General features: G+C 51.5%; 1 long non-coding RNA gene across 1 annotated transcript in view; it reads right to left on the bottom strand.

Moving 5' to 3' along the window:
* Nucleotides 1-16,942, bottom strand: part of LOC140411744 (uncharacterized) — a 41,860-nt gene that overhangs the window by 11,829 nt on the left and 13,089 nt on the right. The window contains exon 2 of the long non-coding RNA XR_011940986.1: nt 10,818-10,892. This is a non-coding gene — a long non-coding RNA (uncharacterized lncRNA). The remainder of the gene's footprint in view (nt 1-10,817; nt 10,893-16,942) is intronic.

Raw genomic sequence — 16,942 nt, 5'->3', positions numbered from 1 at the left:
CAGTGCTAACCACTGCACCACCGTGCCACCCAAATTGTGCGTCATTTCTAACCTAGGTCCAGGGATGGCAGAATGAGAGTGCTGCTTATGCAAATTAACTTTTAGTCTGTCGTCTCTCCTTTCTTCCCTATGTATGGTTTGCATTGTTTGTACAGCATGCAAGAAACAACACTTTTCACTGTATACTGATACATGTGACAATAATAAATCAAATCAAATCAACTCAACTTTTAAACTTGCCTACAACCTTCCTGTGATGTGCAGAGCGAATGTACAAAATGGATGCAACAAACTAAACAATGCTCACATGCGATGTTTTTTTCCCAATGCTTCTTTTTTCCGTTACGCCTCTGTGAAACAGAGATGTTTTTCTACATTTAGAGACTTTAAATGCATTTTTTATTAACGCGATTAAACTGGGGAAAATACCCCCCACCCACTTCTGCAAAGGTTGCATTTTTAGAGATTGGAAGTTCTGGTCTGGTCTTTTGGTTCCTCGGTTTACGCAAATGGATTAGATTTTACTTTCTATTTCCTTCTTTGCTTTTTTCTAAATGACTACCCCTTCCTGTGTTCTTTCCAATGATTGCAGTCTCTGAATCTGCTGACAGTGACGGCAGATCTTTATATTCTGCATTCTTCCTTTGATTCATTTATGCTGTGGCTGCTCGCCTGCTGTTTACCAGCTTTTCTAACTTTAAACTTTCTGCTTTAGCAGCTTCCTATTCACCTGACTCGGGTACCTGAGCCAGTAATTATTTTGCCAATGCTGTATACTTTAGCTCCAGATGTCAGGAGCAAATTACAGACATGTTAATTATAGAAATGTGTTGTCTCGACGGCCACCCTGGCTCCTTTCACACGTATATATATTTATTTTGTTTTGAAAGGGTGTAATATCCTTGTATGTGGGGCTGGTAATTGCATTCTGCTTTCTTCCACTTGATCCCGGACCCTACAGCATTCAAAGGACAAGTGGAGTGCATCTACTTTGCTTTATTGTTGATGTTCTCTCCTGTAATTACACTGTGGTTAACGTGGTCTGCCGCCGGCTTTACAAAGGTAAATGTGGTCCTCCTGGCCTGTACTTTGACGCCACCAATATGCCTCAAACCCCTCACGTGACAGCCCTGCTGAGGGAGGCCCAGTTACTGATGACGTTAACCAGTGTTGGTTTGTTGAAGCAGCTCTGAGCTGAGTGTTCCCCACCCTCACCGCCTTCCAAACCTCCACAACCTCCCCCGCCTCCCCTCCCCTGCCGGCCATCTCCCCCCCCCCCCCCCCCCCCATTTAATTTCTGAAATCCCCAACCTCCGCTCTGACCTAGAGCTCACACATTATTCCCCCCCCCCCCCAACCCCCTCTGGAAGGGGCAATTCCAACTGGGAGCAAGGTCCAGGTGGACATGAGGCAGGCACCAAATGTGCCCACGTTGGCATAAGGGTGAGGCCCCAGCAATTCTAGCTCCCTGGCCTCACGATAGGCCACCAGCCTGCTGCCCGCCTGAAATGGATGGGAAGTGGAAACAGGTCAGCGAGCAGGTGCAGAGGTTTGGGTGGCTGGCTACTGCTGGCTGCCAACAGAGGTGTAAGTGACTGGAAACTGGGGGGAGAGACAGGAGGAAACCCAGAGCAGGGAACACAGGTCTCACGGAGTAGGGATGATCTGTGGAACCTGCAGAATATGTGCTCTGCCAATAAGGAGGCGGGGGACCCTTGACTATGTCAGTGTGTCTTTGTATAAGTAGAGTTGGCAAGTCAGGCACCGACCAGAGAACACCGTAGGGAAGTACTGAAACTGTACATAATAATATATGTGTTAAATAAAAATACGTTTTGTTTTCCTCTACATCTCAGTGTGAACTCCTTTCTTTGCCCCTCACAAAAGGAGGCTTAAACATTTAATTGATGGGCCAGGAGTAGGGCACTTTGCAAATGCTTCCTGCTGGTCTTAGATCCTTCCCGCATTGTCTTCACCGGCTGGGAGGTAAAAATCTCAACAGGATTAAAATGGCTGCTCGAGGATGTCTGCAATCGCCGAGCTGCAAATCAAAAGGCTGACCTCACTGACTTCAGGGGTCTGCTTTTGCCAGTTGCTCAGGAAACCAGGATCAAGAGCAGCAGAAAGCAGGTGGGAAACATGCAGGTAAAGTCACACAGGGGATTTCAATGCCCAACTGCCCTGTCATTACTGAATGGGTAAGTCAACAGTTGACTTCTACATTTTTTGAATGTTTGCAAAATCATCGAATCATAGAATCCCTACAGTGCAGAAGGACTGACCCCTTGAAAGAGTACCAGGCCCAATCCCCCCACCATATGCTTGTGACCCCACCTCGGGACAATTTAGCGTAGCCAATCACCTAGCTTGCACATCTTTGGATGTGGTGGAAAACTGAGATGGGAAACCGCCATTTTTCTCCGTTGAACAATTGGAGTGCCACAAATACCTTCACTCTCACCCGTATCCACGTATTGAATCTTCCTACTTAAACCCATCATAATCCAAAATCCTGTAACTTAAAGTACCTTCTTTTCTGGGAAAGAAATAGTAAGAAGTCTTACAACACCATTAGCCTGCTAATAAGAGATTATTGTGCAAAATTAAAGCACGTGGGATTGGAGGAAATGTATTGAGGTGGATAGAAAACTGGTTGGCAGAGAGGAAACAAAGAGTAGGGATTAATGGATCCTTTTCAAATTGTCAGGCAGTAACCAGTGGGGTACCACAGGGATCGGTGCTGGGACCCCAGCTATTCACAATATATATTAATGATTTGGATGAGGGAACAAAATGTAACATCTCAAAGTTTGTAGATGATACCATTAGGTGGGAGAGTGAATTGTGACGCAGGGATCCTACACAAGATCTGGACAGGTTGGGCGATTGGGCAAACATGTTCTATGTTCTAATGGCAGATGCAGTATAATTTGGATAAGTGTGAGGTTATTCATTTTGGAAGCAAAAACCGGAAGGCAGATTACTATCTGAACTGTTGTAAATTGGGAGAGTGGTGTGTGCAGTGGGACCTGGGTATCCTTGTGCACCAGTCGCTGAAGGGAAGCATGCAGGTGCAGCAGGCGGTAAAGAAGGCTAATGGTATGTTGACCTTCATTGCGAGAGGTTTTGAGTATAGAAGCAGGGATGTGTTGCTGCAGTAGTACAGGGCCTTGGTGAGGCCACACATGGAGAACAGTGTGCAGTTTTGGTCTCCTTCTCTGAGGAAGGATGTTCTTGCTCTCGAGGGAGTGCAGCGAAGGTTTACCAGACTGATTCCAGGGATGGCGGGACTGTCATATGAGGAGAGATTGCCTGCCTAGGTTGGGATTGTTCTTGCTGGAGTTCAGAAGAATGAGGGAGGATCTCATAGAGACTTATAAAATTCTAACAGGACTAGACAGGGTAGATGCAGGGAAGATGTTACCAGTGATGGGTGAGTCCAGGACCAGGGGTCACAGCCTGAGGATTCAGGGTAAACCATTTCGGACAGAGATAAGGAGACACTTCTTCACCCAAAGAGTGGTAAGCCTGTGGAATTCATTACCACAGGAAGTAGTTGATGCTAAAACTTTAAATATATTCAAGAGGCGGCTGAATATAGCACTTGGGGAGAATGGGATCAAAGGCTATGGGAAGAAAGCAGGATTAGGCTATTGAGTTGGATGATCAGCCATGATCGTGATGAATGGCGGAGCAGACTCGAAAGGCCTCCTCCTGCTCCTATCTTCTATGTACCAGGTTAAAGTCCAACAGGTTTGTTTCAAATCATTGGCTTTCGGAGCACTGCTCCTTCCTCAGGTGAATGAAGAGGTGGGTTCCAGAAACATATATATAGACAAAGTCAAAGATGCAATACGATACTTTGACTGCGAGTCTTTGCAGGTAATCAAGTCCTTACAGGTCCAAACGGAGCAACTGGAGAGCGGGATAATCACTGGTTAAAGAGGAGTGAATTGTCTCAAACCAGGACAGTTGCTAGGATTTCGCAAGACCAGGCCCGGTGGTGGGGTTGAATGTAATGAGACATGAATCCACAGTCCCGGTTGAGGCCGTACTCATGTGTGCGAGAAAGAAATAGGGTGGGGTTCTCCATTGGCTGATGCGATTGGGCGGATAATAGATTCCGACGCCAAAATCGTGATGGATGCTGATTTGATGCTAAATCGCAATTCTGCGGTGCCTCGACAGCGGCGTCAATGTGGTCCGGAACGCATGTACAGCGAACACCGTTTGCATATCATTAGCGGCCTGACACATTATTTTCTGGGTCCGCCGCGATTCTCTGCCTCCGATGGGCCGAGTTCCCCATGGCGCCGTTCACTTGTCCTTTTGAAAATCGTGAAACCGGCATCATGGCTGCTGAGGGAAAGAGAGGAGATACAGAAAGTGTCCAACATCGCCATAGTGTGCTGACAGTTGTGCTGCTGACCATGGGGGGCTTCTACCAGGGCTGGGGTGTGTAGTGGGGGGTGGCCAGTAGGTGGGCTTTGGGGTCGGGTGGATGGGCACAGAACACCATTGCCGCAGCCGGAAAGGCAGCCACTGGCAGCCCACTGTGAACTTAGGGCCACGGGTCGTGTAGGTGTCCCCCCAGGTCACCCCCCCAGCTGCCCTCTGACCCCAGCCGACCCATCAGCTGTATGGGCGCGCTCCAGTGCAACCAGTGCCATCTTCTTGGCTGGGATGAGTGTGTGTGGTGATTGTAATGTGTATGTGTGGCTGCAGCTTGTCAGCCTCCTGTGTATCATTCACAAACCTGGTGAATCCCACACCATTTTTCAATGGAATCGGTCATGTTCTATGTGCCGGCGGAGCTAGCCCCTCCACGGTAGCTGAATGGGTACAGGTTCGGTGCCGGTTTTGCTGTTGTCAAAGTCCACGAACCCTGCCGTCAACACTTCGGGCTGGATTCTCAAATTTTGAGGCTATGTCTGGAGCATTTGCCAAGTTTAACGCCCAAAAAGTTGGCGCCGCCCCCGCATCGTTGCTCCGCCTGGTGGGGGGCTAGCAGTCGCACCACGTAAACCCCTGGCTTTCCCTGCAGATACGGCCAGAGAATTTCCGGGTCCATGGGCGGCAGGCGCATGGTGGCGACCTGCAGCGGTCGCGCTGTACAACATGACGGCGGCCACGCGCGGTCCCGGCTTGCCAGATAGTGCCCCTGTAACACCCGTTGCCACCCCCGGACAGTCCCCGCCAAAGCCCCCCTGGCCAGCGGAGCGCCCCCCCCTCCCCCGACAGCGGCTTCGCTGGACACAGTCCTCAGCCACCACGCGAGGTTGACGAAAACTCAGAGCACAAGTGATCCACAACGTCAGGAATTCGGCCCATCGGGGGCGGAGCATCGGGGGGGGGGGGGCCTTCAGGTGATGTCCTGAGACCATCCCAACGGCGTGGGACATACTCACCGATGATGCCATTTTGGAGGGGACGGAGCATCCGAAAACAGGTGCCGCCCCCGATTTCGGCATCTAAAGGGATTCTCCGGCCAATCGCCAAATGCGATTTCGCCGTCGGCAATCAGAGAATCTCGCCCATAGTCTCAGCAACGGAGAATTCCGGCCATAATCATTGCATCAGAATGAGGTGAGAATAGAGAGAGGAACAGGCAGTTTCACAGCGCCTGAACCTCAAGTGAACGGCAAATTCAAGTGTCCATTCTGATATCCTTACTTCCAAACTACACTCACCAAGTAACTGAGTAGGAAGCTTTACACTCCTGTTTTACAACAATCCCAAGAGAATTCCATTTCCCAGGATCTGTGTAAGTGCATTATTTTTTGTACACAAATCTGTGTGTTTGTGGTCTGAACTATGTTTAACTGTCTTATTGATGGGACCAGTGCTGTAAAGTAATCAACATGTTTGATTTGCTGCATGTCTACCAGCTCATACGATGGCCGAATGCCAGCCATGACTGCAACATCACAGGAGGTACTTTGCAGATGAGAGGTGATCTCATTGAAATGTGTAAAATGCTGAGAGGACTCTTTCCATCAGCTGAATAGTCTAGAAATAGAGGGAACACTCTCAGGATAATGGGTTAATCATTGTTGCTAACTTTGCCTTAGTTTAATTGCTCTGTTTTATCACCTTTGCTCTTGAGTCGCCAGGTATCGTTCTGATACCGCCACGTGGTTCAAGTCCGAGTAATGATCAATAATCCAATACACCGATTAATAAGATTTAAATCAAAGCACATTTATTATACACAGTAATCACTACTCATGTACAAATTCTACGTCTAAGCTACTTCTACAGCTAACAGGCCAATACTTAACTTGGAACTGGCCCACCAGGTCAAGGAAACGAATGGCCTTTCGTTCGGGTTCTGAGCCTGCGGGATTCGAAGTTGGTACAGATTGGTAGCTAGGAGCGCCTATCTCGTAGCGAGCGTTGAAGTAAGACTTACTGGATATCGACGGCGGCTGAACCGGTCACTGTCAAGGGTTGGTTCGCGTTGCTGAGTGACCCGGTCAAGAAGAATGATTTGAACTTGGGGCTTAATTCTTATAGTCCCCAGGGGCTTCCTGCCTTTCGGGGCGGACCCTGTACCTGGTTCCAAGTGATTGGACTTTGTCCCAAACACTTGGTTCGATTTTCTCCAATGCTGGAGCGGTTCCCTGATCGATGGGCGGTCTTGAGGTGGTCGTTCACCTCCTTTTGTGTCGGCTTCTGCTGGCGCCGCAGAGTCTGGTTTTGCTTTATGTGTCTAAATGTTGCTCATTGTTCCCGGGGATTGCTCATTAGTATGCAGATGGCTGGTGTTTTGTTACGCTGATGGTTGCTGGTATCGATCTTGTCTGGCCTTTCCAGAGGTAAATACACGGTCAACCTGCAGCTGCTCGTTTGTGTCCTGTTGGCTGACTTTCCCATCAGCCTTTGCCGTTCGCCATTTTAAATCGGGAGTTTGCCATTTTAAATTGCTACATTATTTAGGACTGAGATGAGGAGGGGTGACAGAGGGTAGTGGGTGCCTGGAACTCGCTGCCGGAGGAGGTGGTGGAAGCAGGGACGATAGTTACATTTAAGGGGCATCTTGACAAATACATGAATAGGATGGGAATAGAGGGATACGGACCCAGGAAGTGTAGAAGATTGTAGTTTAGTCGGGCAGCATGGTCGGCAAGGGCTTGGAGGGCCGAAGGGCCTGTTCCTGTGCTGTACTTTTCTTTGTTCTTTGGGTGCATCTAAGCTGGAGGGACATAAATATTCTGGCTGGGAGGTTTGCTAGTGTCACATGGGAGGGTTTGCATTAGTGAGGCAGGGGAGTGGGAACCGGAGCAATAGATCAGATTGTGAAATAACTGAGGGGGATCAGAGAATAGGGCCAGTAAGACTCAGAGGAAGAGCAGACAGGAAGATGTTGCAAAACACAGCGGGACTGGTGGTCTGAAGTGTATTTGTAACAGGTAAGGCAGATGAATTTAAAGCTTGGATTAAAATAAATAAAAATAAATAATCTTTATTGTGACAAGTAGGCTTACATTAACACTGCAATGAAGTTTCTGTGAAAAGCCCATAATCGCCACATTCCAGCCCCCGTTCGGGTACACAGAGGGAGAATTCAGAATTCTCAGTTGGTACGGGAATTAGTACTTGGAGCTATGATGTTGTTGCCATTACAAAGACTTGGTTGAGGGAGGGACCGGATTGGCAGCTAAATATTCCAGGATACAGATGTTTCAGGCGTATTGAGGTGGAATGTAAAAGGGAAGGGGTATGACATGACTTGTTAAAGAGAATATCACAGCTGTCCTATGGAAGGACACCTCAGAGGGCTCATACAGTGAGGCAATATGGACAGAGCTAAGGAATAGGAAGGGTGTAGTCACAATGTTGGGGGTTTACTACAAGCCTCCCAACAGCCAGCAGGTGATAGCGGAGCAGCTATGTAGGCAGATGTTGGAAAGGTCTAAGAGTGGTGTTTGTGGTGGGTGATGTTAACTTCCCCTATATTGACTGGAACTCTCTTCATGCTAGGGGCTTGGATGGGGCAGAGTTTGTAAGGATCATCCAAAAGGGCTTTTGAAACAATATGTAGCTAGTCCAACAAGGAAAAGGGCTGTACTGGATCTGGTATTGGGGAATGAGCCCAGCCAGGTGGTCGAAGTTTCAGTGGGGGAGCATTTCTGGAACAGTGACCATAATTTAGTAAGTTTTAAGGTACTATTGGATAAAGGTAAAAGTAGTCCTTAGGTGAAGATGCTAAATTGGGGGAAGGCTAATTTTTATTTTAAAAAAAATAAAAAATTTAGAGTACCCAATTAATTTTTTTTCAATTAAGGGGCAATTTAGCATGTTCAATCCACCTACCCTGCACATCTTCGGGTTGTGGGGGCGAAACCCACGCAAACACGGGGAGAATGTGCAAACTCCACACGGACAGTGACCCAGAGCCGGGATCGAATAATATTCGGCAGGAACTAAAGAATCTAGAGTGGGGGCTGATGTTTGAGTGTAATGCAACATCTGGCATGTGGGACGCTTTCAAATGTCAGTTGATAGGAATTCAGGACCGGCATGTTCCTGTGAGGGAGAAGGATAAGTATCACAAGTTTCAGGAACCTTGGATAACGAAGGACATTGTGAGCCTAGTCCAAAAGAAAAAGGAAGCATTTGTCAGGTCTAGAAAGCTGGGAACAGATGAAGCCCATGATAAGGAAAGTAGAAAGGAATTAAGCAAATAGGGCTAAAAAGGGTCATGAAAGGACATTGACAAACAGGATTAAGGAAAATCCCAAGGCTTTTTACACATATATAAAGAGCAATTGGGTAGCTAGGGGAAGGGTTGGGCCACTCAAGAACAGGGGACGGAATCTATGCGTGGAACCAGAGGAAATGGGTGGGGTACTTTGCATCATTATTCACCAAAGTTAAGGACTTGGTGGATGATGAGTCTGGGGAAGGGAGTGTAGATAGTCTGGGGCATGTTGAGATCAAAAAGGAGGAGGTATTGGGCATCTTGAAAAACATTCAGCTAGATAAATCCCCAGAGCCTGATGGGATATACCCCAGAATACTGAGCGAGGCAAGAGAGGAAATTGCTGAGGCCTTGACAGAAATCTTTGTATCCTCACTGACTACAGGGGAGGTCCCAGAGGACTGGAGAATAGCCAATGTTGTTTCTTTGTTTAAGAAGAGTTAGAAGGATAATCCAGGAAATTACAGGGCAGTGAGCCAGTGGTAGGGAAATTACTGGAGAGGATTCTTCGAGACAGGACTTACTCCCATTTGGAAGCAAATGGACCTATTAGCGAGAGGCAGCACAGTTTTGTGAAGGGGAGGTCGTGTCTCACTAACTTGATAGAGTTTCTCGAGGAAGTGACGAAGATGATTGATGAGGGGAGGGCGATAGATGTTGTCTACATGGACTTCAGTAAGGCCTTTGACAAGGTCCCTCTTGGCAGATTGGTATAGAAAGGGGAAGTCGCACGGGATCAGAGGTGATCAGGGTGCTTTTCTGATTCGAGGGCTGTGACTAGTGGTGTACCGCAGGGGTCAGTGCTGGGACCTTTGCTGTTTGTAATGCATATAAATGATTTGGAAGAAAATGTAATGGTCTGATTAGTAAGTTTGCGGACAACACAAAGGTTGGTGAAATTGCGGATAGCAATGAGAACTGTCAGAGGATACAGCAGGATAAACATCGGTTGGAGACCTGGGCGGAGAGATGGCAGATGGAGTTTAATCCGGACAAATGTGAGGTAATGCATTTTGGAAGGTCTAATGCAGGTGGGAAATATGTAGTAAATGGCAGAACTATTGAGTATTGACAGGCAGAGGAATCTGGTTGTACAGACCCACAGGTCACTGAAAGTGGCAACGCAGTTGGAGAAAGTATTCAAGAAGGCATAGGGCATGCTTGCCATCATTGGCCGGGTCATTGAGTATAAGAATTGGCAAGTCATGTTGCAGCTGTATAGAACCTTAGTTAGGCCACACTTGGAGTATAGTGTTCAATTCTGGTCGCCACACTACCATTAAGGGCATTTAAATGGTCATTGGATAAACATATGGATGATAAGGGAATAATGGAGATGGGCTTTCGATTGGTTTCACAGGTCGGCGCAACATCGAGGGCCGAAGGGCCTGTACTGCGCTGTAATGTTCTATGTTCTATGGGTGCCTGGAACTCGCTGCCGGAGGAGGTGGTGGAAGCTGGTATGAATGATAGTAACGTTTAAGGGGCATCTTGACAAATAGAACATAGAACATAGAACAATACAGCGCAGTACAGGCCCTTCGGCCCACGATGTTGCACCGAAACAAAAGCCATCTAACCTACACTATGCCATTATCATCCATATGTTTATCCAATAAACTTTTAAATGCCCTCAATGTTGGCGAGTTCACTACTGTAGCAGGTAGGGCATTCCACGGCCTCACTACTCTTTGCGTAAAGAACCTACCCCTGACCTCTGTCCTATATCTATTACCCCTCAGTTTAAGGCTATGTCCCCTCGTGCTAGCCATTTCCATCCGCGGGAGAAGGCTCTCACTGTCCACCCTATCTAACCCTCTGATCATTTTGCATGCCTCTATTAAGTCTCCTCTTAACCTTCTTCTCTCTAACGAAAACAACCTCAAGTCCATCAGCCTTTCCTCATAAGATTTTCCCTCCATACCAGGCAACATCCTGGTAAATCTCCTCTGCACCCGTTCCAAAGCCTCCACGTCCTTCCTATAATGCGGTGATAATATCTCCTCTCCACCAGAATTTATTGGTGAGGGTCTTCCCAGAAGTCCGCGGGTCGACTTCCTGTTCCCACCTTAAACACTAGAATTTTTAAAAAAAATTTAAAGGAGAAACTTACCTCCCAGAAATCACTTCCGCACTGCCCCCGCTGAAATGGACTAGCCTGCTCCGCTCCTGCTGAAATCGACTTGGCCTGCAAGGTAAGTAAGTTGTTAATCTGTACTCACAGACAGCGACCTTTTAAATGGTCCCCTCTGCCTCGCAGCCCCCGCGCTTTTTCAAAATTCCCGCGCTGATTCTAAGGTCCCAGCTCTCACTCCCGAACTCAACAGCTGACCTGCAAGGTAAGCAAGTTAATCTGTCTTAATACATGAATAGGATGGGAATAGAGGGATACAGACACCGAAATGTAGAAGGTTTTAGGTTAGACGGGCAGCATGGTCAGCACAGGCTTGGAGGGCCGAAGGGCCTGTTCCTGTGCTGTAACTTTGTTTATTCTTCGAACCTCTTCTCTCAAAGAATTGTGAATCCTTGGGATTCTCTACCCCAGAGGTTGTATGGTTATTAGGTATATTGAAGACTGAGATCATTAAAGGACTGGGCTCTGAGGTAAGCAAGAGATTTGGAGATCGGGCTGGAATTTGGATATGAAGTCAAAGATCCATCATGAACTTAATGAATGGCAGAACTGATTTGAGGGCAATCTGACCAAAGGAGAATCACAGAATCAATGAATTGTTACAGTGTAGAAGGAGGATGTTCCTGTCTGCACTGGCTCCCTAAATGAGCGACTCACCTAATGCCATTCTCCTGTCTTCTCCCTGTAACCCCACAGTTTGTTTCTTTCCAAATAATCATCTAATTCCCCCTTGAATGCCTCGATTTAACCTGCCTCTACCCCAGAATACTGAAGGAGGCTGGAGAGGAAATTGCTGAGGCCTTGACAGAAATCTTTGGATCCTCACTGTCTTCAGGGGATGTCCCGGAGGACTGGAGAATAGCCAATGTTGTTCCTCTGTTTAAGAAGGGTAGCAAGGATAATCCCGGGAACTACAGGCCGGTGAGCCTTACTTCAGTGGTAGGGAAATTACTGGAGAGAATTCTTCGAGACAGGATATACTCCCATTTGGAAGCACATGGACGTATTAGTGAGAGGCAGCATGGTTTTGTGAAGGGGAGGTCGTGTCTCACTAACTTGATAGAGATTTTCAAGGAGGTCACAAAGTTGATTGATGCAGGTAAGGCAGTGGATGTTGTCTATATGGATTTCAGTAAGGCCTTTGACAAGGTCCCTCATGGTAGATTAGTACAAAAGGTGAAGTCACACTGGATCAGGGGTGAGCTGGCAAGGTGGATACAGAACTGGCTAGGTCATAGAAGGCAGAGAGTAGCAATGGAAGGATGCTTTTCTAATTGGAGGGCTGTGGCCAGTGGTGTTCCGCAGGGATCAGTGCTGGGACCTTTGCTGTTTGTAGTATATATAAATGATTTGGAGGAATGTGTAACTGGTCTGGTTAGTAAGTTTACAGACGACACAAAGGTTGGTGGAATTGCAACTAGCGATGAGGACTGTCAGAGGATACAGCATGATTTAGGTTGATTAGAGACTTGGGCGGAGAGATGGCAGATGGAGTTTAATCCGGACAAATGTGAGGTAATGCATTTTGGAAGGTCTAATGCAGGTAGGGAATATACAGTGAATGGTAGAACCCTCAAGAGTATTGAAAGTCAGAGAGATTGAGGTGTACAGCTCCACAGGTCACTGAAAGGGGCAACACAGGTGGAGAAGGTAGTCAAGAAGGCATACGGCATGCTTGCCTTCATTGGCCGGGGCATTGAGTATAAGAATTGGCAAGTCATGTTGCAGCTGTATAGAACCTTAGATAGGCCACACTTGGAGTATAGTGTTCAATTCTGGTCGCCACACTACCAGAAGGATGTGGAGGCTTTAGAGCGTTTGCAGAAGAGATTTACCAGAATGTTGCTCGGTATGGAGGACATTAGCTATGAGGAGCGGTTGAATAAACTCGGTTTGTTCTCACTGGAACGACGGAGGTTGAGGGGCGACCTGATAGAGGTCTACAAAATTATGAGGGGCATAGACAGAGTGGATAGTCAGAGGCTTTTCCCCGGGGTAGAGGGGTCAATTACTAGGGGGCATAGGTTTAAGGTGAGAGGGGCAAGGTTTAGAGTAGATGTACGAGGCAAGTTTTTTACGCAGAGGGTAGTGGGTGCCTGGAACTCGCTACCGGAAGAGGTGGTGGAAGCAGGGATGATAGTGACATTTAAGGGGCATCTTGACAAATACATGAATAGGATGGGAATAGAGGGATACGGACCCAGGAAGTGTAGAAGATTGTAGTTTAGTCGGGCAGCATGGTCGGCACGGGCTTGGAGGGCCGAAGGGCCTGTTCCTGTGCTGTACATTTCTTTGTTCTTTGTTCGCTCTCAGGCAGTGTATTCCTGACCCGAGCCACTTTCTGTGCGAGGATGTTTTTTTACCTCATGTTACTTTTGCTTCTTTTTTGCAGACTATTCTGCCACCTTGCTCTCCTTCCTTTCATGAGAACTGGGAACAGTTTCCCCGTCTACTCCGTCCAGGCTCCTCCTGATTTTGACAATGTTCACCAAATCTCTCCTCAACCTTGTGCAGATGGTGAAGTAAGCTAATCAACTACTAAGCTGATCAATAACTAAAACTAAGCTAATCAACTATGTGTGCGTCACACACCCAAATGTGCTAATATAAATAAGCTTGTACCTCAGCGTCTGCAGGTTGGTTTCTCTGAAGGTGTAACAACTGCGTACCTCAATAAAGGATTTCTAAAAACTACCACCGGAATATATTTGAAAAAGATATGTTTTAACAACGTACTGCTGTGAGCAGGTTTGCTGAGGGAATAGAAACCGAAGACGAGGGGCGTCATTCTCCGACCCCCCAGAGGCCGCCGTGAATCCCGCCCCCGCCGGTTGCCGAAGTCTCCGAAGGGAGAAAAGTCGGCGGGGCGTTAATGTCGCCGCTGCCGTCGGAGAATGTCACGGGTCTGCGCAAGGCAGCCGATTTTCGGCCTGCCGATATGCTCCCTTCCGGATGGGCCGAAGTCCCGTCGACGTGATGACCGTTCACGTCGACGTAAATTAAACCTCCTTTTTCATCGGCGTGACCCGGTGCTCCAGGTTCACGCCGACCAGCGAGGAGGTGAGTGACGGCCTGGGGGGTTGGCTCTGGGCAGGCGATGGCGTGGCCGCAGTCTGAATGCGTGAGGAAAGATGTGTCTCGGGTTGTGTGTGTGCGGTGGGGGGGGGTGTGGTTAGAGTAGGCTGGGCTCCGGGGGAGTGCCGGGAGGGGGTCCGTGCCGGGGTGGAGGTTGGGGGGGGTCTGTGCCGGGGAGGGGGATGGGGGGTCCGTGCCGGGGTGGAGGTTGGAGGGGGGGTCTGTGCCGGGGTGGAGGTTGGGGGGGTGGTCCGTGCCGGGGTGGAGGTTGGGTGGGGGGTCCGTGCCGGGGTGGAGGTTGGGGGGGGGTCCGTGCCGGGGTGGAGGTTGGGGGGGTCCGTGCCGGGGTGGAGGTTGGGGGGGGTCCATGCTGGGGTGCAGGGTGTGGGGGGTCCGTGCCGGGGTGGAGGTTCGGGGGGGGGTCTGTGCCGGGGAGGGGGATGGGGTGTCTGTGCCGGGGTGGAGGTTGGGGGGGGGGGTCCGTGCCGGGGAGGGGGATGCGGGGTCCGTGCCGGGGTGGACGTTGGGGGGGGTCCGTGCCGGGGTGGAGTTTGGGGGTGTGGGGTCCGTGCTGGGTGGAGGTTGGGGGGGGGGTTCCGTGCCGGGGTGGACGTTGGGGGGGGTCCGTGCCGGGGTGGAGTTTGGGGGTGTGGGGTCCGTGCTGGGTGGAGGTTGGGGGGGGGGTTCCGTGCCGGGGTGGAGGTTGGGGGGGGTCCGTGCCGGGGTGGAGGTTGCGGGGGGGGTCCATGCCGGGGTGGAGGTTGGGGGGGGGTCCGTGCCGGGGAGGGGGATGGAGGGTCCGTTCCCGGGGTGGAGGTTGGGGGGGGTCCGTGCGGGAAGGGGGATGGGGGGTCCGTGCCGGGGTGGAGGTTGGGGGGGCTCCGTGCCGGTGTGGAGGTTGTGGGGCGGTCCGTGCCGGGGTGGAGGTTGGGGGGGGGTCCGTGCCGGGGTGGAGGTTGGGGGGGGGTCCGTGCCAGGGTGGAGGTTGGGGGAGGGGTCCGTGCCGGGGTGGAGGTTTGGGGGGGGTCCGTGGCGGGGAGGGGAATGGGGGGACCGTGCCGGGGTGGAGGTTGGGGGTGGGGTCCGTGCCGGGGAGGGGGATGGGGGGTCCGTGCCGGGGTGGAGGTTGGGGGGGGTTCCGTGCCGGGGAGGGGGATGGGGGGTCCGTGCCGGTGTGGAGGTTGGGGGGGTGTCCGTGCCGGGGAGGGGGATGGGGGGTCCGTGCCGGGGTGGAGGTTGGGTGGGGGGGTCCGTGCCGGGGAGGGGGATGGGGGGTCCGTGCCGGGGTGGAGGTTGGGGGGGGTTCCGTACCGGGGTGGAGGTTGGGGGGGGTCCGTGCCGGGGTGGAGGTTGGGGTGGGGTCTGTGCCGGGAAGGGGGATGCGAGGGCAAGTGAGTTGGTCCACCTGGCCAGATGCCAGCCTCCAACAGTTGGACCCATGCGGTCCATGCCACCTGGCTGTGGGGAGGAGGGGATATGGGCAATGATGACATGTCGTGGTTCCCCTCCCCCCCACCAGGCCGTCATGTTTTCCGATCATCCAGCGATGTTGGCCGCCGTGGCGGCAGCCGCTCATGTCTATGTTGCCCTGGATGAGGAGGAGGAGGAGGAGGAGGAGCGTGCCAGAGAGGCGGCGCAGGCTGACGCAGAGTGACAGGCGGCAGCCGCTCAGGCTGGAGGGACACCTGACCGACAGGACGAGGAGGGGGAGGAGGACGTCGCGGCCCCACGGCAACGGAGGCACCCGAGGGCGCCCCGTGTGTCCCGGCCCCGGCAGTCATACCATGACCTCACGGACCGGGAATGCAGGAGGAGACTCCGGATGAGGCGGGAAACCATGGCACACATCTGCCACCTGCTGGCACACCTGTCACCGCGTGGCACTGGCGGGGGACACCCTCTCCCCATGTCCGTCAAGGTTACGGTGGCCCTGAACCTTTATGCAACGGGTTCATTCCAGGCACCGAGTGGGGACCTGTCCGGCATATCGCAGACATCGGTGCATCGGTGCATCCGGGCAGTGACAGATGCCCTATATGCCATGGCGCATCGCTACATCCGCTTCCTCGTGGACCGGGCCAGCCAAGATGCCCGGGCCGTGGGCTTCTCTGCTGTGGCCGGGTTCCCCATGGTCCAGGGCGCGATCGATGGGATGCACGTCGCCGTGCGGCCACCTGCAGATAACAGGGCCGTGTTCACCAATAGGAAGGGGACCTATTCGATGAACATACAGGTGGTCTGCGACCACCGCATGATGATCCTGCACGTCTGCGCCCGTTACCCAGGCAGTGTACACGACTCATACGAGTTGTCGCGGTCATCCATCCCCGGCATGTACGAGGGACGCCATCCCTGGCTGAGGGGCTGGTTGCTGGGCGACAGGGTCTACCCATTGCGATCGTGGCTGATGACGCCTATACGGAGGCCACGCAATGAGGCGGAGAACCGCTACAATGATGCCCATGTAGCGACAAGGGGAGTGATAGAGAGGTGCTTTGGCATGCTGAAGATGCGTTTCAGGTGCCTGGACCTCTCTGGGGGCGCCCTCCAGTATCGGTCAGATAGGGTCGGCCGCATCATTGTGGTGTGCTGCGTCCTGCACAACATAGCCCAGCAGAGGGGCGATGTGCCGCAGGCAGAGGAGGGCAGACTGGAGGAGCAGCAGGAAGAGGCGCAGTCCTCCCCAGATGAGGGGTATGGGGGTAATGGTCAGGGCAGATGGGGTAGACACAGGCGGGTGGCTGTCCACCGTTACCGGCTGGCCCAGCGGGCACGGGACAGACTGATAGCCGCCCGCTTCACTGACTAGATGGGCATGGGAATCGGGTAGTATGGCCACAGACCGCACACCATGGCAACAGCCGACCACCCACACCCCCCACCCATCCACCCACCCAGCACCCTCACCCCCCTCCCCAACCCCACCCACCCCACCCGCATGCACACCACCCCCCCCCCATTGCCGATCCACCTGCGGCACAACGGGCCGGGCTCACACAGTTGCGGGTGGACGCGTGTCTATTGCAGGC

Source organism: Scyliorhinus torazame, chromosome 4 (genome assembly GCF_047496885.1).
Source record: "Scyliorhinus torazame isolate Kashiwa2021f chromosome 4, sScyTor2.1, whole genome shotgun sequence".
Taxonomy (NCBI): Eukaryota; Metazoa; Chordata; class Chondrichthyes; order Carcharhiniformes; family Scyliorhinidae; genus Scyliorhinus; species Scyliorhinus torazame.
Note: the sequence above shows the minus strand (reverse complement) of the source record. Positions and strands in the feature narration are given on the sequence as shown.